Source organism: Rhodnius prolixus, unplaced genomic scaffold, assembly GCF_049639745.1.
Source record: "Rhodnius prolixus isolate KJV_2025 unplaced genomic scaffold, Rpr scaffold_5, whole genome shotgun sequence".
Taxonomy (NCBI): domain Eukaryota; kingdom Metazoa; phylum Arthropoda; class Insecta; order Hemiptera; family Reduviidae; genus Rhodnius; species Rhodnius prolixus.
In genome coordinates, this window is record NW_027411624.1 from 14,921,260 (window position 1) to 14,948,999 (window position 27,740).

General features: G+C 33.1%; 1 protein-coding gene and 1 long non-coding RNA gene across 3 annotated transcripts in view; both read right to left on the minus strand.

The window, feature by feature from the left end:
* Window positions 1-27,740, minus strand: part of Nep3 (M13 family metallopeptidase neprilysin 3) — a 352,598-nt gene that overhangs the window by 137,827 nt on the left and 187,031 nt on the right. The window lies entirely within an intron of this gene.
* On the minus strand, window positions 1,669-27,045 carry LOC141457886 (uncharacterized). The gene is made up of 3 exons (XR_012460592.1): window positions 17,418-27,045; window positions 15,260-15,577; window positions 1,669-8,441 (listed from the first exon to the last, which is right to left on the minus strand). It is a non-coding gene; the product is annotated as an uncharacterized lncRNA (long non-coding RNA).

Below are 27,740 nucleotides of genomic sequence, written 5' to 3' on the forward strand. Positions count from 1 at the left end.
GTTAAAAATACAAACTAATAAAACAGTAGTCAAACTTTGAAGCACAGAAAGTATGCATTTAAAGTGAAAGGCAAACAGTTAAAGTGAAATAATAAGCCTTGGCTAATCAGGGTTAATTATAACTGTTCGCAAAGTAATTTAGCTGAAGCTGAAAATATTTTTCACTTTTTTGCCGTAAAATACTTTAAAGTAATACTGATTAGGATTCTTAAAAGAAAGCATTTTACTTATAATCAGAATTCTTAAACTTATTAAACGGTAATGATTAGCACAAATCTAACTTCTTGTATTATAGTATGCTTTATTATTCTGAATTGGGAGTTAATGTTTTACTACATTTAAATAATTAATCTTGCATCATCAATTATTGAATTACTTAATTCTTAAATCTCGTAAGAAATTGGTTACACTCCCCTGAAAAGAGATGAAAAAATTAAAAAGCAATATTTAAAAACAAATAAATATGAAATGTAAAACAAGAATTAAAAGGCAATCATTATTGTCAAAGAATATATTTTATTTTAACTATTGAATGAGCTCTTATTTTTATTAATAAAACAAATAAATCTGAAGCTAAAGGTTGTTTGCTTTTGGTTAATCTAAGGAACAACATTTCTCATATAACTGCAGCAATTAACTCACATAGAAACATGAGAATATTTCTCAATACTTAAATTTGCTCTCATTTCAGGGCAGCATAACATTAGATATACTACATATCTTCAGGCAGCATAACCATTCTAAAATATTAACACTTTTGACTTGTTTCTCTTTCGGAAATTTAGCCCTAATAAATTTCCAAGGAACAATTGAACTATTGTTTCTCCCAAACAGGAGTCCAGGGAATTTGACCACAACCTAAAGGTTCCATTATTCTGTTCCAACCTTCCAGAAACACCCAATTATTATTTAACACAAATTTAGAACACATACATATTCCAATAGATTTTGTCATAATTTATAAATTGCAACAATTAGTTTAAATTAATAACTTTTGAGTGTACATGTTCAAATTACAATTTATAATAATTATCTGTATTATTTCTTTGATATCTAAGTTTATTTTGTAACTTTTTTAAAACTTGTTACACAAAATTTAATTTAGCTTGAGATGTACCGTAAATCGATCTAATTGAACTTCTCATAGAGATGTAAAGCTTTATTACTCACGAATATAACGAACTTATATATTAGGTCATTTGACTCTCGTTTTACAAAGCAGAGTACTGTTTCATCATTTTTGGTGACTGATTCATTAATTCAAAAGATAGAGAGAGATTATTGCCAATATTTCAGTCTTTATTATTTTTTTTAAATCTTTCTGCTCAGAGATTAGGACATCTTCAGGGCTTATGCTTATTAACAGTTATAATTTATTTTACAACCTTAACATCTAAGATTAGTGTGTCTTCTGTCCTGACTGGTTTTTAGCTACTGAACACTTTTAACACTGAACTCTGAAAACTCTCTCACAAATCATAAACGTTAACAATATAAAAAATATTATAATTGTTAATAAGCATAAGCTCTGAAGGTGACCTTAGAAGCCCTTAGTAAAAAGCTTTGTAAAAAGAAATAAATTATCAAATTATGACTGGGATTAGCAATATCCTTTAATCCTTTAGAATTAAAGGATTAGTCACCAAAAACTTCGAACAATCTTAAACTATCAATTTATATCCTTATGACGTAGTGTCTTATCTAATACTATAAAAAAATAAGAGTTAAATTGGGTTATTCGAACACAAAGTTTGAAAGAATTTCTCCAAAACTGTACTAGTTTACAAAATTATTCGTCTATAATTTTGTTTAATTCTTTTTTTTAAATGTTAGCGAGTATTAATTATCTCTGAAAATTTTGAGTATGATTAATGTACCATTTGGATCTTCGATTTATAGCAGTCAGGGAGAGACTCGAGAGTGTTCACACCATAGTTTACCCTTTGCAAATAACAGAGAACTATGTTATTGTAACAAAAGTCAGGAGTGATTTTTTCTAGAAGATTTTATACTCTCTTTTTTTTTCACTTACTATATTTTCTCAGGAACAACGATTTTCTTTTAGACTGACTATATTTACTTTCCTCAAGGGTCTCACATATATTTGAAAAACTTTTCTAGTGGGAAATTGATTTTACGAGACTTGATTCTAGCCAGTTGAAAGAGCTTTTCTCTCGTTTACTACCTCAATATCCTGTTTTGACTTTCCGCTTATTGTTTTTCTTCCAATCTGGAATGAAAATCAAGTGGTCTCTGAGGACTGCAGTAAAATGGGGGACATTCTTCCTTATTAACCCTTTTCCAATAGTGTATTCAGGGATATTTAAGGGCCGTTCGGTGCAAGCATGGTTATAGTATTACAAGAAGGAGATGTTACTGCCCGATCAGAGTTGATGAGCAACATCTGATGGAAACAGAAGTGCCCGCCCAAAGGCGCAACACCTTCTTGGCCCACTCTTAAACAATTTCTTAACTACCACAGTTAAGAAAGACACACCCTAACTGACAGATGCAGGGCTGGCACCGGGGATAAATTTTTTATTACTCTTAACCGTGGTTATAGGAGTTAGTTTTAAAACCACCGATTACTAAGAGTCCAACTAAATTTATCAAGCAACCGGGCCTGGAATTTGGCTTGTACCTAAAGAATAACGTGAGTGATGGCACGCCTGATGAACTTAGCCATCTACTGATTTGTGTCCATTGCCTGGAAAGGCAGAGGTTCAGTAATTCGGGGTACATGCTGGCCGCCCTGCAAGGTGATTAGGAGTAGGATGGATAATGGAAGGGAGAGAATCACCACAACCTGGAAAACCAGTGGCGATTGCATCCTCTAGGGGATGCACGTTGGTTTGGCCACTTACCTACGCCGATATTAAGTGGGACATAATATGAAGCACGTTTAAGGTACGTCAAGTTGTAGTAAGCCAGACGTAATTGCTTCTATATGTCCCTTTATTAGAGAGCGCCAGTGTAGTATCTGTCAACTTGAATCATACCTACGACACTAGGTAACCTACTTTTCATATTAAATTATAAACGTAAACTCATAAAACTGGATAACGCAGTTTTTTATAACATAGAAAACGCAACATTTTTGTCTGGTACACTTGGAAAAAGTACAGTTGGATGGCTACCTAGTGCACTCAACCTAATGGAAACTTTGCTATTTGTAGGAAGTTTTACGGAGAGGATGGTCGTTGTAAAGGATACCAGATCACTCCCCAGTGATCCATAAAGTCTGGAGTACGACGAATACATAACTACACTAGAAACACATAAATTAATTTTGCAACTTTAGGTAACATATTTTAACAAGAGTTTTAAAACACATTTGCCAGTTGGTGGTTTTAGGTTGGAAAAAGTTTTTGTTTATATTTTTGAATTACATTCTTTCTTTTTTTATTTTAAGACTTAATTTTACTTTGGGCTACTTACTTTGGCCTTTAGGCTAAATTCTTCTTTTTTCAAGTTTATTAAAATAATATTCACTGTTCTGTGATGTATTTTCCATAGCGTAACAACACTTAAAACAGTTATTGAAAACTCAACCCAACAAACTAAAATTCTCATTGTATCAACTTGAATCTAATTTTCAATTGATTTGTCAATTAAATGGTTTGTTACAGCAGGCAATTTGTGATCAGTTACTGATTGTTTATTATTATTATTTAGAGCTACTTATTGGTTTGGATTCCAACTAAATTTTGTTGTTCTGATGAAAACCTAAAATTTCTTTGTGCCCGAAAATATTTATAAAAAAATCATTCGTGCCTACTGTTGGTCTATGGTTAGGTTCTTCGACACCTCTAATCAATCACAGATCAGATTTCTCGTGGGACTGAGGATGAAAAATTGTAAATCTGTTTTGAATATTAATGAAATACCAAACTCTCACTATAACAACTCTGTACAATCACAAAACAGTTAAAGGTTCTGGATGGAACTGATCTTATGTTATTGCAAAATAGTAAACAATTCTAAGGACAATTATGAAAAAGAGAAAGAGATTACGCTTGCAGCAAAATTAAGAAAAATCTCCAATTAAAGCAACACTATCAATCAGATCGAAGATTTGTAATTATCTTTGGAGATTTCATCAAGTGTCTAAGCTGAGATTTAAATCTAAAACAGATGAACTTAAAGCGTAATGCAAGTAAAAAAAGAATAAACCACAAACAAAAAACACCAACTTGTTGACTACGTTTGCACTGAAAAGAATCTGTGGAAACTGAATGTCAATGAAGTAGACAAGAAAAACTGAGCCATCAACACGCATGATGGGGAACAACAGTATTGCACAGTCTGAGAATTTATTGTGCCTTAGCCCAATAATCCCTGGGGATACTGGCTTCAGTAACTAGTCATAGTACTATAATAAATTCAATTTGACTTATATTTTAATTCTGGATGTAATGGATTTACAATTTATGTAATTATTAAATTCTATCTGCTGCTTATAAGCTTCTTCAAGTCTGTTTGATGAAGGTTAAATGAAGGTGAGAGATGCTACTACTACAATACAATATAAATATCAATTTACTTCTCAACTTTAACTCCTTTCTATACCCGTTATCATTATAAAAGCATCTACTCGCTTTTGAAATACTAACCTTACAAAATATATTAGTGTAATGTGCAATTTAAAAGATAATACTTTTAGAGCACAAAGAAAGTGCTTTTATAGTATTCTTTTTTTTTTTTTTTTGCAAATTGTATTATACATTTCTTCTTTCATGTGATACTGGAATTTCATTAAATTTACTTTTACCTTCGAGTTTAATTTACTGCATTACTTACGATATCTTTCACCTCCTTTATTTATACTCATGGATTTTTACTTAAATAAAAGCTCTTTTATAATTTTTTAACTTCCATTTTTTTAGGGAACTCCTAATGATTAAAAGTTAGAAATAATGTCCTTAGACATAGGATAGGTTAAGTTTAATTAAATTTTTGGTATTAATAAAAAGAAAGCTCCTGGGGATAAGCTACATGACCTATTGTATTAACAATTATTAGCAATGAAAATGACTAAGATTATTAAGGTGAGATTTAAACTATACAATAACTTCTCCGTTATTAATAAAACTTTATAATAACATTTACACGCCCTGTATTTAGTGAAGAGTAATTATGTACTGTCCGACAACTTTAAAGGGCCCACCAATTATGCAGCAGTTAACTATGTCAATCAAAGTAGCGATTATACTACCATCCGCCCCTTGAACTTTACCAAGTTATTGTATTCAAAAGTTTTGGCGAGTTTAGCACAATTAGGTACATTTAATAATCGTTTTTCTCCCCCTTCTCTACACATAAATTGCTTAACAATTTGTCTTCTTTGTCAAAGAAATTGTAATTAATTTTTGTAAAGAGAAATTTAAATTGAAGATGCGTATATGAAGCATATAATATCAAAACCAGTTACTGAGCCAACAAAATTTGTTTTTCTTTTCGCGTCATTTAAAATTTTTTGTTTTAAATATCCCTTTTTTTTAAAAAAATAATGAACTTCTTTTTCTTTTTCCTTTTGCTTGAGCGTCCAAAATCAGAGGCCATTTAAGCAAGGTTTACTGAGAGGGATGCTTGTTTCTCATGAGGAACCTTGCAATTCACAAAGTGAAGAGTATTGGAAGTTTCTATCAAATGTCAAGTCACAGGATCTCAAAGGCTTTTTTTTTAGATTCTCCTCTTAACCCTTAAAACGAATCAGTTCGAAACAAATGAAAAATACTTCTTGTAGGCATACAAGATTTCAATTTTTCAACTCGCCATAATTAACTAATAAGGTGATTTGTTGATTCTGTAATAATTTTCATTCGGATTTATGCCAAAAAGCTATTACATCAACGGATATAGATTGCACTGTAGTTGATCTTAGTGTCGAATGTTAATCTATAGACACTGCATTGCCTAAATACCCTTCCCTTGTACACATAGGACTGTTAGCTAGTTTGTACTTTCCACGCCGGGGTAACACCGCCAAATTCCAGGATGTTATACTATAATAATAATAGTATAATAACGAGACTGATGCTGTAAAACATTTTATTTTAAATTTATACATATTTAATTATTATCACCTTCAATATACACCCCTCCCCTATCCCTACAACGCTCCATGTGAATTTACCATTGTTCGAAACAGTGTTGGAAGTCTTTTTCTGTGAGCTCCTGCATGACGCGTGCCGCTTTTTCTTTCACAGCTTCAACGGACTGAAATCATGTCCCTTTTAATGCAGATTTGTCTTTGGGAAATAGATAAAAGTCATATGGGGCCAGGTCAGGCGAATAAGACGGATGGCCTAAAACTGGAATGTTGTACGTCTTGACAGGAAATGCAGTGTGAGCCGGCGCGTTGTCTTGATGGAGAACCCATGATTTGTTCTTCGACAAATCGGGTCGTTTTTTTCCTTACTCTTTCACGGAGTTGAGCAAACACCTCACGGTAGTTATGTTGATTAATTATAATCGATATTTTCATCCGTTTTGGACGTGGAAGGACGACCCGGGCGGTCATCATCTCCGACGTCTTCTCCAGGCCATCTTGGAAACGCTTGAATCCCTCAAAAACTTGCGCACGTGATAAACATTCATCGCCATAAAATTCTTTTAATAAAAGATAAGTTTCAGTAGCGGTTTTACCCAGTTTCATGTGAAATTTCACGACAATTCGTTGCTCTACTACATGTGTAGTATCATGTTTTCGGCAAAACGAAACTAACACCTCTTACACAAACGACTGTTCCGGTCAGACAGATTTCTCTACAAACACGTGAGACGCTGCAATCAAAAGAGAAGGTTTTACGCTGTACAGCTGTCGGTCGTTAAGATTTGGCGCATGCACAGTTCTTCTGTAGCAGCATCAGTCTCGTTATTTAATAGCCACACCTCGTATCTTCTTCTGGTATCTAAATCTTAGTTATGTTACAATGATATTGATGTCAGTTAGGTTAATAGGATTTTTTTACTCCCGACAGAAACTGCAGGTATCATTTACGTTCCAGACTCAAGCTTTTTTAGGGGGAGCTCTCTCAGGATAACAATGCCCTATGAGGAAAGCTGTCACAGCTAGAAGTTTATTTCCACTCAGTTCCACGCATGTCCCAGATCTATTCCAATCATAAATTGTCTCGATTGATCTGGCAGGTTAGGGTTTCCAGTCCAGAATGAGGACCCAGAAAGCCTCCTCTTCCAATTTTAAGCCCATCTTTAGAAAACTATATCTCATCTCAACAAAAGAGTTCAGGTCCCATAAGAAATTTTTTGGCACCTTGCCAGTTAGAACGTTGACCAAAACACAGTTTCTTCTATGCCAACTCAAACCAGCAATCGAGAATAGGTGGACATTGTTTTCTTTGTCGAGCAAGAAACAATTCACCTTCATTTGCCCTATCATACCAGCCAATGATTCATCATTTAGACATAAAAGAAGAGCCTCTTTTAAATCTTTCTGCTTTTTAAGATGGAAGGAACCAAATATTAACAATAATAAATGAATTGTCTGCTTGTGTCCAATGATTGTTACCCAAGTTCAAAATCGTAGTACATAATAACAGATTTTTCAAAAGTTTTCTATTTACTTTAGATTCATTCATCATATTCTAAATTTTCAGTTTGATAGAAAATTTTTACGTAATAGATTCCCAGTTTCTTTAAAAAAGTAATTAAAAGAATAATTTTTTTTTAGAAGGATTCTTATCTCCACGGCAAGTTAAATTGATATTATCCAAACCTCATTATACGGCGATCAAAAAGATGAGTAGTCTTAACCCGTTAATTAAAATGACAAAAAAAAAAAACACAAAAGTAAATTGCACTAAAGTTGATGAATTTTACATGGGATAAAATGCGTTAAAAAGAAATCTGATAGAAAAAGCAATCAACTTGAAAATCATCTTTAAAATCAGCTTTTGAGATTGGTTACTATTTACAGCTGAACAAAAAAACAAAAACAAAAATGCGCAATATAATTGAAAAACACAGTAGGTAAATATTACAGTGTTTGCTTTAAAAATGATTTAAGCTCTCCTGCTGTTCCAGTTGGCCTCTAACGTTCCTTTATTTCATTTTTGTATTGTCCGTTATCGCCGCAGTTCAGGAAGTATGTACACTAGAATATCCATTAGAATGGAAAATAAACAGCAACTTTAATTAATATAAATAAAAGAAAAAATATATATACATATTTCTTTGGAACGTGTGCTTAATTAATATTTGTTTCATGTTGTAAATCTTTTATTGATTTAAATTAAACTTTAATTAAAATAATTAGGGTTTATTTACATTTCTGCTTTTCGAAACGTGCATTTATCTGTGTATTTGTTTGATTAAGAAAATCTAATAAAGAGCAATGCAATTCCTTCTTTTCTTCAAGTTATCAGATTGCTGGCAAAAATTATTCACAAAGCTTCTTCTTCACTGCTGTACTAACTCAACTAAAAATTTAGTAAAGTGACAATCTGTTAAGAAAAATAATTAATAAATAAAATTTAGGAAAAAAATTATGTTTCGATGGAGTTATTTAGAAAACTTAGTTGAAAACCCCTCTATAGAAGTTTGAAAGTGACTATCAAATACTGGGTGTGCACAAATGAGCTAAGTATTATTAAGATGTAATTGAACTAGATCCAATCATGTTAACATCACTATTTTAACATTATTGTTGATATATTTACACAAAAAGAAGAGTTAAATTTACTATAATTATTAAATGGTGTCTAGAAAGATGATATGATGAAAAATGGCAAGGTGATGATTAAATTACAGCTAGAGGCAGTCTTATATTATATACAATTTTCTGTACCATTTTCTACCCATAATAAAAAAACTCTTTCGAGACCATTTTCATCAATTTTCGGCAAGTAACCCAACATTTCAGCTAGCAATTTTTGGAATAGATAATTGCTGAAAATAAGAACAAGATAATTATTCTCAAAAATTTATTGAATAAAAATTATAAAATTTATTAAGGAAAAGAAATTTTAAGAGTAATTTCAAAAGATGCAGATTTGCAGTGAATATAATTTAAAATAAACTCCCTATTCTGCCCGGTGATTTCTTACTGCAAAGGCTGGCCAAGAACAAAAGGGAGCATTAGTAACATTTACATAATAACCGGGACTAGAAATGGGCAAAAGCCTACGATTTAATGTTTTAAGAGGTTTACGCCATATAGTGTTATTCATGAAATAATATAAACCGCACATCTTATGATAAAACATTTCCTTCCCACAAATCTCTAGCTTCCATTTCGTTAAGTGTATTCTTAAATAAATTTTGATTCTTGATAATTTGAGTTAATTTTAATGGCAATTTAAGCACACCAAAAGTATTAATTTAAAAAAAAAAAAAATAGACTTACAACTAAATATGCCTAATTTTCTTGAATAACTTATCTAATTATGGAAAGAAAATATTACAGGAACAGAATGTGATAACATTCTAAGTTAATTTCTGTAGTAAATTATAATTCAAATAAACGGTTGACATGGAATCCCCTATACAAGACTGAAAAGACAAGAAACTAACCAACGCTACAAAACTTCTCGCCAGGCTACTTGACAAACATTCGAAACTTAACCTACATAACAAAAGACTCGTTATTTCTACTGTTACTGCGACCTGTTCGGTCGTACGGCATTAAAATATGGGGATCGACTAAGCGTTCCAACTCACTACAACTCCAGACATTACAGTCAAAAATACTTCGAAAACTTCTTAACGCTCCGTTCTATGTATCTAACCTCACTATCCACAATGACCTCAAAATCCCTTTCATTACAGATCTTGCTAACACTCGTTTCTTCAAAATTTCATTCCTCTATAGCAGCTCATCCTAACCCTCTCATAGAACACCTATCTTCCTCCACATTACCAGGTAATCCTCTAAGGAGATTGAAGTGAAGATGGCCTCGTGATCTTCTCTTATCGTGAGAGCAAAGCACGTTTCTGGAGTTACACCACTGGGTGCCTTCTCCACTCATGATTTTCTTCTATTTCTTTTTTCTTTTACCATATTTGCTTGTTGCAACAACTGTTGCAGTGGTAAATTACAATAAAAGATTTTAAAAAAAAGAAAAAAGAAAAATTGACACAAAAGTAAACATCTTAAAATTCAATTTACAGTAAAGGAGAATGCCAGATAAAAATATTATATTCAGTACATTTTTGTTATTTTATACGAATATTTGGATGAATTTTAATGTGACGGAATATCATTACTTTGCATTTGTAATTATTAAGGGCAAACTGCTTCCAACGTACCATAAATGGAGTTTAGTCCAGACAACCCTAGTGTCCAACAAAATCACTGTTTCAAGAAGTTACTTAGTTTAGTAAGATAGTTTTTCGTAGTACGAAAATGTATAATTTAGTTTTTTGTATCTCTTTGCATTGGTTAACTTTGTTTTCCTCTCGTAGATAATAATTAACTGTGCCAATAACCTTCCAACAGGAGAATTCAATTATTTTTACATCATTTTTTTTTGTTAAATTTTTGCGGAATATTTATTTATATATTTCTTTAATGAAACGTTAACTATATTCATACCAAATTGGATGTGTTACAACCAGCTATATTATTCCATTTTCCTTGTTGGACTTCCGCTTATAATTTGGGAGCAGACCCCCTGTGAAAACAAACACCCTTCTCTTTCCTAAACACTTTCTACCTCTTTGAATTAGCTTCTCTTTGTATTTTTTTTTTTTTTTTTTTTTTTTAGTGTTACGTCACTGTTTGCCAGTTATGCAAATTTTGTTCAGTATTTTTTTTTGCGCTATTTTACACGTTTCCTTTTTTTACAAGGGACTAGTATAATCAAAATATAATGAAACAGAAACTTCTCAAAACATTTGAACGAGAGAAAATTATTAACTCTAATGACATTCTTGAAGATTGGGTAAAACTAATTGGGGTAAATTGTAGAATATTGTAAAATCATTTTTGGTTTCATTTATCCAAAAGTAAGAAAGATGATAGCCAATTGCAAAGTACCTACAATTAGTTCCCGTCACCAACTAAGACCCGGCAACTCCTCATTCCCCCATTTCGACTATGCTTAGTGTATGGCCGGTCTTTCTGGTGATCTCGAAGCTAAGCTCAAGCGCCTCTCTTGAACTGCTTCATAAGATTTATTTTCAGCATTCCCCAGAGACTCTCGCATTTCGCGCTACTACGATGAGTTGAAGTGGCTTTTCCCCTGTCTACCGCCGCCAGTATTTTTTTAGCTTCATTCCTTTTCCAAGTTATCCAGTCTCTCAAAGACCATCTTATATTTTCCAACTCTTCAAGTTCAAATCTTCGATCCATTCTCGTAATACTAGATCTCGTTCCTCCGATCTCTATATTCCCTCACACCGTACTTCATCCTTCGACAAATCCTTCCTAATACGCGCTACCTCTCTCTGGAACTCCTTACCTTCATCTGTCCGTCATACTTCTACCCTTTCCATCTTTAAATCCCTTCTGTTCAATTATCTCCTTTCTACTCAGCTTCCTCCGAAATAATAATTGAATGCATTTATTTTCTTAATTTTAATTATTATTTTTGTAAATACTTAATTATTTTTTGTTTATAAATATCTAAAATACAGGCCAAACCAACAGGGCCTCCAATTGTACACGTATTTATTCTAAGAGGACAATAGTCCTAGGATAATAAATTTATTTTCATTTCATTTCATTTACCTACAAGTACAAGTAAGGACAGAAGAAGACACACCAACCTAAAGATAACGCTAATTTCTAGGCCGAAAGCTTTGCAAAAAAATATAAATTTTGACTGAAACTGGCAATACTCATTCTTCTTACTAGTGTAACTTACTCTAACTTCAGCTCTAACTTTCTTAGGTCCTTCTCGAACAGACCCAACTACAGTTCTCCTCTAGTGCTGCAGGCAAGTATGTGGAGCAGATAGCGAAGTCTTAATGAGAAAGAAAGAGTTTTAAAGCAGGATATGTGGGTCAATATTTGTTTTTTTGTCTTAAGATAACCAACAACTAACTCTCCAAATTCCATTATTTTTCAGTCATTTGTTTACATAACATTCTCAGTTACAGTAAATTCTAAAAGCTTTCAACAAACTAGAAAGACTCTTTGAGATGTTACCACTCTCCTAACTCAAAATATATTGAGGATTAATCGAACTCACGTTAATATTTACACACTTTTCAATAAACAAAATTAACGTCCCTCTAGGCTTTAGCGCTATAATTGGGAAATGACTCATATCCCAATCGTTCTTCTTTTACTTTTTCTAACTATTCCAGGAAATAAGACGTACTGCGATCGTAACAAAAGTTTTGTTTTAGAGATTTTACTAGAAAGATCCATTCTTGATGACCCTTAAGTTCAATAATAAAAAAGAACAACAATATCAAAGCAGTTTTATCACTAGACATGAATCTAGATGTAAGTCCTGGATGTCTCTATTTGTACTTAAATATTAGAGCCATTAACTTAAGGAATCAATTGAGCTTGGTTTCCATTTAAAAGTAGCTCAAACCTCTGTAAATCAGCTATTACAAGCGCTTTATGGGATTATTATTTTTCTTGTTAATAATTTGAGAAATTTAAGAGTAAAATTATATTTATAAAGTTGCTGAGATTTTTACTATTTGGACAATTGTCTTCGCAATTTAAATTCTTTTATTGTCCTCAGTCTTCTACTTTGAATTTCCTCTACTCTTTATTCTTTTTTTTCTTTCAGAACATTTACGAGGGTCGTTTGAAAAGTCCGTGCAAAGTCAGAGAGATAGCACCACTGGCACGTATCGAGGTTATGTTTAGTTAGTAGCATCTCTTGGAAGAATACACACCAAGTTTCAGCCAGATCGGTCTATTTCTTTGTGTTTGGCATTCGCATGAATCGAGGAAGTCGAGTGTTTTTCAAAAAATGGACGAAAAAGAATTTCGTGTGTTGATTAAACACTACTCTATGAAAGGCAAAACGCCTCAGGAGACTAAAGAGAAGCTTGATAAACATTATGGTGACTCTGCACCTTCGATTAGAACACTTTATAAGTGGTTTCAAAATTTTCGGAGTGGCCATTTGGGCACAAGTGACGCTGAACGTTCTGGACGCCCTGTTGAGGTTACTACTCCAGAAATCATTGATAAAATCCATGATATGGTGATGGATGACAGAAGAGTGAAGGTGCGTGAGATTGCTAGTGCTGTGGGCATCTCGAATGAACGGGTACATAATATTTTGCATCAACATTTGGACATGACAAAGCTATCCGCAAGATGGGTGCCGCGATTGCTCACGCTTGACCAAAAACGAAATCGTGTGAAGTGTTGCAAGGACGGTTTGCAGCTGTTCCAGAAGAATCCGCAGGACTTTAAGAGTCGTTTCGTCACTGTGGATGAAACATGGATACATCACTACACTCCTGAGACCAAAGAACAATCTAAACAATGGGTTACCAAGGGGGAATCTGCGCCAAAAAAGGCGAAGACCGTTCCTTCGGCCGGAAAGATTATGGCGACTGTCTTTTGGGATTCGCAAGGAATAATCCTCATCGACTATCTGGAAAAGGGTAAAACTATTACAGGTGCATATTATTCATCGTTATTGGACCGTTTGAAAACCGAGCTGCAAGAAAAACGCCCACGATTGGCCCACAAAAAAGTCCTTTTCCATCAAGACAACGCACCAGCTCACACCTCAGCAGTTGTGGTCGCAAAATTAATGGAAATAGGGTTCCAACTCGTTTCATATCCCCCCTATTCTCCAGACTTGGCTCCCTCGGACTACTATTTGTTCCCCAATATGAAGAAATGGCTGGCGGGAAAAAGATTTTATTCAAACGAGGAGGTGATTGCAGAAACGAATGGCTATTTTTCAGACTTGGACAAATCCTATTATTCGGAAGGGATCAACAAACTAGAGCAGCGTTGGACGAAGTGTATAAGCCTAAAAGGAGACTATGTTGAAAAATAAAAAAGGTTTACCCCAAAAAATTAAGTAGTTTTTATTTTTGCACGGACTTTTCAAACGACCCTCGTACTTCATTTCGATATTGGGAAAGTTTTAAACGAACAAAAGTTGGAAAAGTGTTTTACCCAGGCGCAAACATTACGTTAAACTTCTTTTGGTGTTTTATTTATTTAATATTTGAATTTATATAAATAAAAAAAACTTGCATTTGTTTTTGTTTTAAATTTTCTTCATGTAAATAATGTTTATCAACTAAGAGAGAGAGTAAAAAAATCGTACTTTTCATTTATTTTTCTTAATGGCTTCTTTCAAGAACAACAAGATAATAAATTAAAGTTAATAAATAATACTTTAAAATATGAAAAAAAAGAAAACAAGAAGAAAGAATGAGAGATAACTCTACGTTGTGGTCATAAATATAACCGTAGAACTTTGGAGGAGGATTCAGGACGATAAGCTAACATTGATCCCAGTTATTTGTAGATATTAAAAGCGAACAAGGCGGCCAAGTGTAACAGTATATGAAAGTTTGAGTAGGAGTAAGAGGAGGGTCCAATGTGAGAAAGATGGACGAACATTGGCGCTATAATCCTCTCTATCCTTAGAACATTCTGAAAATTTCATTTCTACTTCAAACTAGCTGATACAGTACGTGTGGTTACAAATGTTAATTTTTATGTATAATAATAATGAATTGTGGGTAATTTAGAAATTAAAAATGAGAGTTAAATAATTTATAATCAAATACTCACTTCAGTAACATTCTAAACATAAGCTTTTTTCTACTCATGAATTTCAGAACATTTCTATTACGAACGTATCATATTCGCGCTGTGTCACTGTGTCCAATTTTCGCGGAGCAGAAACAGAACTGTGGAATGAACAGTTTCTCACAATAAAGTCAAATAATATGCAGTAGATTTTTATACTAATAATAAGTTTTGAAAAGTTTTCTCCTTAGAAAACAGTTAAAGTTATGCTATTGAACAGTTTACTTTAATGTTAATGACAAATATATTACGCTACCTTGGACTGTACCTAAACAAACGGTTGACATAGAATCCCCTATACAAGACTGAAAAGACAAGAAACTAACCAACGCTACAAAACTTCTCGCCAGACTACTTGACAAACGTTCGAAACTTAACCTACATAACAAAAGACTCGTTATTTCTACTGTTACTGCGACCTGTTTGGTCTGTACGGCATTAAAATATGGGGATCGACTAAGCGTTCCAACTCACTACAACTCCAGACATTACAGTCAAAAAATACTTCGAAAACTTCTTAACGCTCCGTTCTATGTATCTAACCTCACTATCCATGATGACCTCAAAATCTCTTTCATTACAGATCTTGCTAAAACTCGTTTTCTCAAATTTTCATTCCTCTCTACAGCAGCTCATCCTAACCCTCTCATAGATCACCTATCTTCCTCCACATTACCAGGTAATCCTCTAAGGAGATTGAAGAGAAGATCTCGTGATCCACTCTTATCGTGAGAGCAGTATAGCAAAGCACGTTACTGGAGTGACACCACTGGGTGCCTTCTCCACTCTTGATTTTCACGTGATTTTTTCATCAGGTACCACATTCGCTTGTTGCGACAGTTGCAAATTCCAATAAAAGATCTAAAAGAAATATACATATATTAAACATAAATATTTTTGTAAATATTTAAAGATTTCATGTTTCACATTAAATCGATTTTCACATTATACGCGGCTAAAAAACAACAACAAGGGAATGCAGGTGAGAAGTTACAATGCACAGTGGATTAGCGTGAAATGTCAAACAAAATGTGAGTGGAGAATTGGGTAAAATCTAGCACGAAGGTTAACTTTTATTGGTAAATGCATATTTTTTGTTTTTTCTTTCTTACTTTCCTCCTTTTAATTCTAAATATTAATCGACCTAGACCACTCGCGATTGCAGTTTGTTTTGAACTAATTTCGATTTATGAAGAGTTGTTGCGTCATATTTTGTTGCTAAAACTATTACAATCAAAATACAGGGTGTCCCAAGCTATATGGATAACGACTTTTTCTCGGAAACTAAGATAGCTAGAAAAAAACTAAAAAATACGTGTTCCCTTAGTTTTTTGTTAGAAATCCAAATTTACTTTGTAAATTTTTTTCGGTGCTTCCAGAAGCGAGATACAGGCACCAACTTCATTTTTTCAAATGGGGAGGTGCGGTTTTTATTTCAGAAATAGATTCCTCTATTTTTTTTTAAGAAAAATTTACTTGAAAGGTTTTTTTTCTGTGAGCGATATTTTAGAAGTTATGAATGAAAACATGATTCTTATAAGAAATTTCAAAATGATAATATTACAACGGTTTTTTGATTGAATAAGAAGAAAAGTACTATTTTATTATAAATTTTACTCCTCATTAATATTACAGATCATGCTCGAAATGGCCTCCACCATTAGAGATGCATAGACATGCACTTTCCTGCCAATTGCTCCTTACTGCCAAAGAAATTGATTCGGCTTTAACCGACTTACACGTATCTATTATTCTCTGCTTTTGTTCATCTACAGATGCCAACCCGGCTTGATTCAGATACACCTAGATTTAGAAATGCTTTTAGATAAGCAGAAATAAGGAAAGAAAGAAAAAAAGTTATGAATAATCACCTTGTTTATCAGGTATCCCCAAAAGAAATAGTCCATAGGTGTCAAATCCGGTGAACGAGGTGGCCACTGAATCGCCCCCCCCGTGTCGATATAACAAGCCCATCAAATTGCCTACTGAGATATCTCTTTACATGACTGGTGGTGTTATATCGGGGGGCGATCCAGTGGCCACCTCGTTCACCGGATTTGACCCCTATGGACTATTTCCTTTAGGCGCATCAGAATTAAGCCGGGTTGACATCTGTAGATGAACAAAAGCAGAGAATAATAGATACGTGTAAGTCGGTTAAAGCCGAATCAATTTCTTTGGCAGTAAGGAGCAATTGGCAAGAAAGTGCATGTCTATGCATCTCTAATGGTGGAGGCCATTTCGAGCATGATCTGTAATATTAATGAGGAGTAAAATTTATAATAAAATAGTACTTTTCTCTTATTCAATCAAAAAACCTTTATAATATCATTTTGACATTTCTTATAAGAATCATGTTTTCATTCATAACTTCTAAAATCTCGCTCACAGAAAAAAACCGTTCAAGTAAATTTTTCTTTAAAAAAAATAGAGGAATCTATTTCTGAAATAAAAACCGCACCTCCCCATCCTCCCCATTTGAAAAAATGAATGTCTGTATCTCGCTTCTGGAAGCACCGAAAAAAATTTACAAAGTAAATTTGGATTCCTAACAAAAAACTAAGGGAACACGTATTTTTTAGTTTTTTTCTGGCTATCTTAGTTTCCGAGAAAAAGTCGTTATCCATATAGCTTGGGACACCCTGTATAACAAGCTGAGACAGTCTAGAAAGTTCGGAAAGATTTGATAAGTTTTACTCACGAAATTCCGGAACTTGACTGCACGACGAACGAAGGAAAACTGACCCTTGTTACTAGGGTAGGTCTTTATGCATTGCGTGACAAGTTCATTCAATTCCAGCAGATGTTTTTACTTAGCCTGTCGCCCAATAGTTGTAAAACCTAGAACACCCTTTTTGACGTCATTCCTTACCCTATCTTACTCTTCTTAAAGGGTATTTTCCTGTTTTTATAAAATAATATTCAGTACATTTACACATTCCGCTATTATCTTTTGTCTTTTAATTTGCGAGGATCAGTGTCCTCAATACAAAGACTATGATGTTTCCTTTTTGTACTTAAGGGCCAGCTGTATCTCTAATTTTCAGTGCGCTATAAATAAGAGGAAATCTAAGGATTAACAGTTGGATTCGCTCTAATCCACTATTAGCTAACCACTCAGTTAATTCTTTCGCTGATATGATGTTCTTTAAATTTCTGTTGGATATAAATTTTCATTCTTAAATGTAAACTTTTGCAAGTTCATTTTAGTTTTTTTTTAGTCATTTACAAATAAAGAAATATAAATTGGTAATTATTTTGCGATATCCTAAAAGTTATATTTCCACCAAGCTTAATGAATTTATTCTGTTCACAACAGCAAATTTCCCAAGGGGATGCTTTAATGAGAAATGTAATTGAAAAAATAGAAAATAAGATACATTTTAATAAATAATACCTGTTCTCAAATGTACGAGTATTATATCATATATCATGTACCTAAAGTAAACCCATAATTGTAAATATACTTAGGGTCTGATTTAACATAGTATTATCAACGAAATTATTACCTGGCAATGAGGATACCAAGCAGTAGTAGATGATAAATAGGCAGCAGGGTATAACCAACCCCTAAATACAGTGCAGAGGGAGTCGAAGAGATAACTGAACTGGACAGTGCACCTTCGTGACACAGTTACACCCCCCCCCCGTACAAACTGGGAGAATATGCCCTGGATGACCCTTACTAAAGCCCCAAGCACAACTACTAAACAAAGCTCTATGGAGTTTAGGAGCCATTTCCATTGCTGAGTTTAAGTTACACTATATATCTCTTTGTTAGTACAATGCAGATCTACCCTCCGCTACTCTAAATATCTCTCTCTTATAACAGAATTATACTACCGCAGTTTATCAAATAACCACCGCATTATATAAACACATGCTCGTACAACCCTTAATTCTACTTCTAAATGAGAAAAAACTAAATTATTTTACACATTGTTCTAAAATATACAGATAAATTTTGTCATATTTTCTTGATTTACAATTTATTAAACATTTACGTATATACTCGTATATTTCTTTTAACAACACAACAAGCGAATGCGATTCAAGTATAAAATGACTGGACTACCACTTAAAAACAATCCTAGAGTTTATGGATGTATTATTTGAAATAATTTTAAATGATCATGTGTTTTTTGACGCTTCAAACTTCTGAATCGAGTATTAGGTATTAAGTTTGACTACAAAGCTGTCCCCTAGTGGGTGGGTTGTGGTTTCGTTTCAAGGGGTAAAGGGATGGTTAAGATTCTCTGAAGGAATTAGTTGGAGATATAATGAGGAGCATTTATGATTTTTAAAAGATCAGAATTGGATTCAGTTAAACAAAAATAAATCTTGGCGGATTTTCGAAACTTTACTCATTGTTCGGGACAAAGTTTTGTAATGAGTATGTTTACAGTTTAAATAACATTTTTGTCATGTAGAAAGAAGTCTTGTAAACAAGCAAAATAGTTGGATGATTTCCTAGTTTGTTTTACAGTTAATCGTTTGACCATGAATAATGTAAGGTAGCGTTCCTTATTAGAAGTTGGAAGAAACGTTATTTAACATCAAGTTAGAAAGAGTGTCGAAATGTAAAAAAACCTGCTAGGTTTCCATTAATTTCTGTTCGTTAAATTTGTTCTTATCGTGTAGTAATCTCCTCTAAGAATAAGTCTTGGTGGTTATTGTTGAAAAAGAGAGAGACGCGATAATCACTGAGGAGAGACTGCCAGGGTCAAGGTTTTTACCAGGATATGAAGGCTTAAATTGTATAAAAAGAAAAAGGACCCAGAATATCCTACTAAGAAACTCCTGCTTTCACTCGAATAAAGGAATATCCTTGAGAGACAAAGCTGGCCTCTCAGTCATGATTTAAGAATAAGGAATAAGTAAATAATAAATGAAATAAAGCAGCTAGTTACTGGAGTTAATTATTTTACGTTATTGCGTTATCTTTAATGCTTATAAACCACAATAAATGCGTTGATTGTAGCTATTAAAACGATAAAATAAAAAGAAGGTAGTGAGTAGAACCTATAAGCCGCGCTACATGTTGTTAAAACTCCTTAAATTTCCAAAGAACCTGTACTTTCTGATCAGCTATCGCTCAATAAATGGCAAAATCTTATTTTACCCAAAATCTTACATAATTTTATGTTGCTGCATTTCTCTAGTAAGCACCTAGCTACTTAACTTTGAGCTTTTTTGATATATCCATTTTACTAGAAGTCTTCAAGATCATTTCAAATTTTTTTTTCAAAGTTTGCGAGTATAACTTGTTAAGATTCGGTATACAGCCGACTTTTCTCCAGCATCTCTTCCATTCCTTTGTAGATTCTTTGGATCCTCTTAATAACACTATTTCTCCTCAATGGAGTACAATAAAAATATGAAAATTACAAAAATCATTAATCTTTTCTTTATAATCTACAAGCAAATATTATCGTAAACAATTTTTTAGATAACTAATCATTTTTACTTGTTTTATAAATGATTTTGTTTTTGTTATTTCTAAAAACAAAATGTAAAAGAAGTATAAAACCGTTGTTAAGTAACGTTGGATTGTTAAGTTTTCGTGGATTGTTATCCACTACGTTATATAATAAAAAGAGAACACAAAAGAAATCCTAAGGAAGGAAAAGGATGAATAGAAAAGGAAGGAAACCAGAGGAGAATATAAAAATAGACTTGATCATTATACTGCAAAATATAGCAGTATACTGCTCTTTCTAATGATGTGTTGATGTATAAATACAATGTAATTATATTTATACATTAAAAATTATCTTTATTTATTACAAATATAAATAAAGTAGTCCATGTTTTACTAAAACATGATATTTTTTAGATATTACGTGATACTACTAAAAGATAATATAACCCGCTGAAGTAAGTTAGAAATTACCGCTCCATTTTAAAAGTAAAACATTATTTCTCTATTTATGAAAATAATACTAAGTATATGATCTCCATTCTTACTTGCCAGCCCCGCGGATAGCTTTGCTTTAACTACTTGGGACAGCCTACTAAGCAAGACAAAAGGGAATAATACCTGTCGAAATAGAGGCAGACAACAAATGGTCGGTTTGCTTCGGAGCATTTGTCTAGGGTTAACACTTATGTTGAAATAAGTCATACAGCATCATTAGGATTTATAGGGCGGAAGATTTTTTATTTTTTTGCGGATCCAGCTCGCGCAATGTACGCCATGGATCATTTTCGATTTATCCGTTCGGATATAGTTCAAAAATATGTTTTGAAATAATAGTAATTTTAGTAATAAATCTTGAAGTAAGTAAGTAACTGGTGATAAATTCAAAGAAGAGCATACTTTAATTATATATTTTGTACCAAATGATTTAGAGAAAGGGAACTCTATTATTATAGTCTCCGTAGAATCCTTAAATAGCTGATTGGTTGAAATCTAAATAGCACAATCCGAATGGCTGACAGAATTGTAAACGAAATCATCATCACTAGTTTATTCCCTCAGGCAGTTGTTTGATGATTGGCAAAATGGATCAAGCCATAATTAAATATGGCGCATAGCATAAAGTAATTAAAATGGCAATATTATTGACGTTTGAAACGGATGAAACATAACACACAAAAGGAAATAACGTTAAAGCAATAGGTTTGTTCATATAATTTCAAATTACCAAGAGATATAACTTTCAATACACTGCATTAACATCGAAAGGATTAACTTGTCAGGAGATTGAACTCTTTAATGTACACAAAGCAGAAGTACAGACGAAGATACAGACAAATGTAGCCGTAATACACCGTGTATTGCCTAAAATTTGCTGGCTAGTATACTATATTTTGAAAGACTGAGGTAACATTTCAATGGATGGCTTCTATGTATTCCAAACGCTTTTTCATCAAAGCTTACTACACAATACACAAGTACCGTTTTCAAGCTAATAAAGACCTGAATGATTCTGCTAAATAATCCTAAATTCTTGTAAAACTACTCTTTTCAAACAGTTGCCAAAAATTAACTCATTACCAACTCATTAAATCAAGATCGCACCCAATAGTAACAGTCTATCAGGGGGGGACGTTTTTTGGAATTACCAAAATATCATCTTTATGCTACCGCATGTGGACTGCAGTTGTAGAAAAAAAATGCATTCTGTTTTATTATTTTTACATTGCACTGTTACTGTGAGAACTACTGCAATATGTGGCACTTATATTGGGCTAGCTCAGGGGTCGGCAACCTATTTCAAGTAGAGAGCCATTTCTCCTTAAATAATTTTAATAAATCTTACCAAGAGCCGCAAGGATGATAGTGTAAATAAACTCTGCAGATCATTTGTATTCACAAATTATTATTTTATGATATTCAATAACATTTAAATGTTTTATATATTTATTTTCACATATTGCAAAGTAAATAAACAAATAAATAATAACTAAACCTGTGTTTGAATGAAAATGGCGGCAGACCTATACATTACGTACTGTATTTTAATATAATTCTATTCAATTTCAAACCTATCACATTTAAAATTCATTTTTGGAAAAATATCTTTACTTTAATAAATGAGATTTTCATTTGTTTCAATAAAATTGAAATATACAATTTATTTTGGACAGGCTGAAGAGCCACAAAATTTGGATAAAAGAGCCGCATGCGGCTCGCGAGCCGCGGGTTGCCGACCCCTGGGCTAGCTAATATGCCCGTTTCGGAAACCGAACAGTCTTCTAGCTGGCATAATAGGCTCAACTGCAAAGTCTCGGATTATGTTGTCCAACAAGTTCGGAAACTTGTTTCTAACGGCCTGTTCTCAGCCTTATTATATGGTACACCACTAAATATTCATAATCTTTATTTCAATTTTTAAATTTTTCATGTTAAGTAATTGCCTACGTTTTCAGGCCGGGTTTAACGTCCAACTACCAATTAGGGGTCATGGACGGAGGCGACTAGTAAGCATTCTTTACTGTAAATTTCTTTTTAATTAACCATTAAATAAAATCCAAGGCCTAAGACCGGGAATCGAACCCACTAACCAACAATACATCTTAGCACTGCGGGTCTAGTCCCTTAACCGCTCGGATACCGTGGCGCCTTAAATTTTTCATGTATTTCCTCCCCTTCAATTGAAATTTCTAATTGAAGATATACAATTTCTATACAATTTGGTGGCCAGAAATATAAGCCTTGACATTTTCTTTTAATCAGTTAAGCTGTAAAAAATAATGCCCTAACTGCAGCAGACTTCGTTTCTTTCGGCTTTATTTTCATTCAGTTTTTGCCAATAGCTCTTTTTTAAAAGACATGTCTAAAAAGAGTGTCTTGGATCATCTACATATATCTATTTACCAATTATTATGAACATTGACTGTAATCTCCTCTTTGCACTTTACAGCCAGAAATGAGAAGCCTTTTTGGCTTGAATTTGCCTGCTGTAGCCATTTCTGTTGTATCCGTGGCAGTATTATTATTCCTATTATTAAAATTAATGCCACTAGTATTAATATAATCGCCATCAGTGTTTTATTGCTATCTGAGGCTCTTTGATGTCAGCTCAGGACGAGCAGGCGACCTTTTTATTGTTACATTAGTAGAGCTACAGGTATATTAAGTACCAAAATGTTGTCCTATGCCCGCTCGAAAATAAAGCTTTCTTCTTTTAAGTTTTTTTTTGCTAAATTTTTAACTTAATTTGGTTCAAAAATTCTCAGTATCCTTTAAAATAACTTAAAACATTGTAGAGCTAGAAAAAAATTTCGATTAGTTTTGGGTAATTTCTTTAAAACTGTTTTGGTAGGTTTTGCACGCTGACTTAACCTGAAATATATTAGAATATGGAAGTAGTATTGAAGATATTTTTTAAAATGTTCAGTTAGTGTGTTTAATTATAGAATTTTAATGGATATCTCATTTTAATCAAAGACCAAATCATAAAGTCTCTCACAATTCATTTGTTCCTGTTATTCAAACAGGAATTTCAAAATTCTGAAGAATGCATTAAAATCAATCAAAGATTTAAGAAGTAAACTTACTTTATATTATCCACGAAAATGTAGTTAGCGCTTTTTTTTTAAATAAGTTACTTTACTTTAAGGGCAAAACAAAAAATCAAAGTTGCTATAAAAAAAAAAAAGGGAAAATGCTTTTAAAAGTATAACCTAACCTAACCTAACTGTTATGGCGGCAAAGAGGAGTTTAGTAATAATAAAAGTCGTTTTCTAAGTCCATTACACGAAGTACGGTGAGCTTAGTTCACTTGGCTAGTACCTGCGTGTCGTCCCAGACTGGTATACATCAAATAGGACTTAGTTAAAGTTTAAACAACTTCAAGGAGATTTAGAAGGCGGCGCCTGGAAGAGAGAGATGAAAACATGGAAAGAGTAATAGAGCAGATTCCAAAGTACCTTCAACTACAGAATCCAAATTACCTTTTTTTATTTCTGTGCAAACCCCAGGCACTAGCAAGAGCAAGGCTAACAAACCATTGAGAGCTTTGAAACTCGTAGTTTAAAAACCTGAAGCCTGTAGCAGCTACTGGGAGTTGGGCAAAGCTTTTTTTTTTTAAACCTGAGATTTCGTGCTCTCCATATATATTTACATAATCCAGAAATTTGTTGACAAGGTTTACAAATTCACCCTACCCTTCGCTCTCTTTGACTCATCACCATAGCTGAAACTAATTCCTTCCTCCCAATCCAAGAGGTTTTTTTTTTGTTTTTGTTTTTTTTAACTGGATACAAATTTTTGAGGGATGAGAATTGGGAGGTCGCAACAGGAGTGTGAATCAATATTTCGTTAAGGATAATGGAAGATTGAAATGAAGCAGATTAGAGGGGATTGGAATTTAATATCCAGGCATCATTCCTTTCGCGTCCTTAGAATAATGAGCAAAAAATAATGGGAAAACTCTGTTTACCCCATCATTCATTCTAGTTTTTTAATTTTTACTTTTTTTTTTTAATTTCCCTTTGACACCACTTTTTAATAACAAACCAATGCGACTTTTAATGACTTTCTGATTCAAACTATACCGATACATTATGCGTACAGATTTTCAGAATTTAATGAATCATTTATTCTTTTCACGAATGAATGAATGTATTTCAACCTTTAATGAGTCATTCATTCGGTTCAGTATTTGAAGAGATTACAAAAAATATTAACAGTTATTATTAACAAGCGCATCCAGGCGGTATGTTTTTTAGGGATAAATCCCTCTCCGTGGAATTATATAAAAACAATCAACATTTTCTAATAAAATGCTGCAGAAAAATATAATTTTAATGAAGAATTAATTATCTTTGTTTTGTCTAATGCAATTCCAAAAGAGGATTAATTAACGAGACTGATGCTGCTACAGAAGAACTGTGCATGCGCCAAATCCTAACGACCGACAACTGTGCAGCGTACAGCCTTCTCTTTCGATTGCAGCGTCTCACTTGTTTGTAGAGAAATCTGTCTGACACGGAACCATCGTTTGTGTAAGAGGTGTTAGTTTCGTTTTGCCGAAAACATGATACTACACATGTAGTGGAGCAACGAATTGTCGTGAAATTTCACATGAAACTGGGTAAAACCGCTACTGAAACTTATCTTTTATTAAAGAAGTTTATGGTAATGAATGTTTAGTTTTTGAGTGGTTCAAGCGTTTCCAAGATGGCCGAGAAGACGTCGGAGATGATGACCGCCCGGGGTCGCCCTTCCACGTCCAAAACGGATGAAAATATCGATTATAATTAATCAACATTACTACAGTGATGTGCTTGCTTAACTCCGTGAAAGAGTAAGTAAAAAAAAACGACCCGATTTGTGGAAGAACAAGTCATGGGTTCTCCATCAAGACAGCGCACCGGCTCACACTGCATTGTCTGTCAAGACGTTTCTAGGCCAAGTACAACATCCCAGTTTTAGGCCATCCGCCTTATTCGTCTGACCTGGCCCCTTGTGACTTTTATCTGTTCATCAAAGTCAAATCTGCATTAAAAAAGAACACGATTTCAGTCCGTTGAAGCTGTGAAAGAAAAAGCGGCACGCGTCATGCAGGAGCTCACAGAAAAAGACTTCCAGCACTGTTTCGAACAATGGTAAATTCGCATGGAGCGCTGTAGGGATAGGGGAGTGGTGTATATTGAAGGTGATAATAACTAAATATGTCTAAATTTAAAATAAAATGTTTTACTGTAATAGTCTCGTTATTTAATAGCCACACCTCGTATTAACAATCTTTGAAACATGGTTCTTTATTCTAAATATTTTGTTAGATATTAGATTCCGAAGGCATTATTTAGCCAGCCAGTATTTACCACTGAGACTAAAGTGGCTTTTTTTTATGCACTCAGGACCACTCATTAGCCTTACATACTGACAAGAATTACTCAATACTTATGGTGGATATTTCTATGTTAACTTTCCAAAAGTTTCCCTAAATACTACATATTTTGAAGAGGATTTTAAGGTTAACTGAAAATGAATAAATTAAATTAAATCACTCAGGTAGGCTGAATTTCGTTTAACTTTTCCAATCTAGATTCGAGTGTAAACCAATTTTATACTTAATGGTATGCAAATTAGAGCCATTAGATTGCTGATTACAGAATTCCTGCACCAATGAACACTGAAGGTGTTGCATTAAGGACGTTCACTTTATATATGCAAGCGTATTATGTATTATGCTATTACCTTTATGATCGATATATAATTATTACCATCTAGTCTAAACATTATTCATGCTGCTATGCACATTATATCCCTCGGAATACAGGAATATGGTGATAGCGAATTTACTGAATAAGTATAGTAGATAGATCAATTTGTAATTCAAGTACCTCTATATAACTAATGATATTCTATTGAAAAACCTTGAAATGGGCTTAGGTTAGGGTTCTTTTATTCAGTTTTTCGTTTGAGCAGTTTCTTTTACAAAAGCAAAATGTGTTTTTTAGTCTCACTACTTCAGTGAGCAGAAATAAATGTTTACCTTTACTGGAATTCTCATACTTATCATGAATGATTTGTTGGGGAATATTGAGGTGCGGTCAATAAATTCACAAACAAAATTTATTTTTCTGCAACCATGCAGGGAAGTTCTCATTACTCAATTAAAATCAGCTGTGTAATGCCCAACTTCCCACACTAGTGGGGGGAAATTCCCATTAGTGTCACTTTCCGCACAAGTGAGTGGAAAAACTTTATTGTGCTTCCTTGATATAAGAAGTTTTGTTATTAACATAAATATTTTCAGTAAAACTCTAATAAGCTTATTTAAATTTATTTTATTTAAATAATTAAAAAACGAATATTAAAAAATAAAATAAAAATTGAAAGGAATATAGAAATAAAAATAATACTTTAATAAATAATTAGATATTTTTAATGATAATAGTTAAAAAGGTTATAGTGTTACCTTATAGAAATTTAAAATGGATTCTAGTGATGCCTGTTTAGAAAACACTCCTCCATCAATAAAAGAAACAGCAGAAAATGTAATAAGTAATGTAAATACGTAAGTAATGTAAATAATTGTGATATAACAATAAATGTTTATAATAAATAAATTACTTTTTGTAGACTGTAAAAATGAAATTTTTAATTTTATTAGTTAATAAATGGTTGCAGAAAAAATATAATATTTAACTCTAGTGTAAAGTATTTTCCTCACACTCGGCAATTCGCACTTGCACTCGCATCGCTTCGCTCGCTCGTGCGTGCAAACCCTGCCTCGCGTGAGGAAAAGTACTACTTTCCACACTTGTTAAATAAATAACTATTCTTCATCCCACCGTTTCGGTAAATGTATTACCTTCTTCAGGGTACTGTAAAATTTGTGGAGTTTTATGTTAAGCTACAACTGTAACTGTTGAAGCCTTCAATATTCCCAAAAAATCATCAATTAACAACGGTCGAAAACCTAAAACTATCATTTAAAGTTAATCCTTCAGGCTCAGTTTTTAAGGAAGTTCAAAAGAACTAAAAAAAAATTCAGTAAAGTAGTTTTGTAGCATTACCAAAAAGCTGAATTTGTCCAAAAGCTAGATTTGAGTACCATCGTGG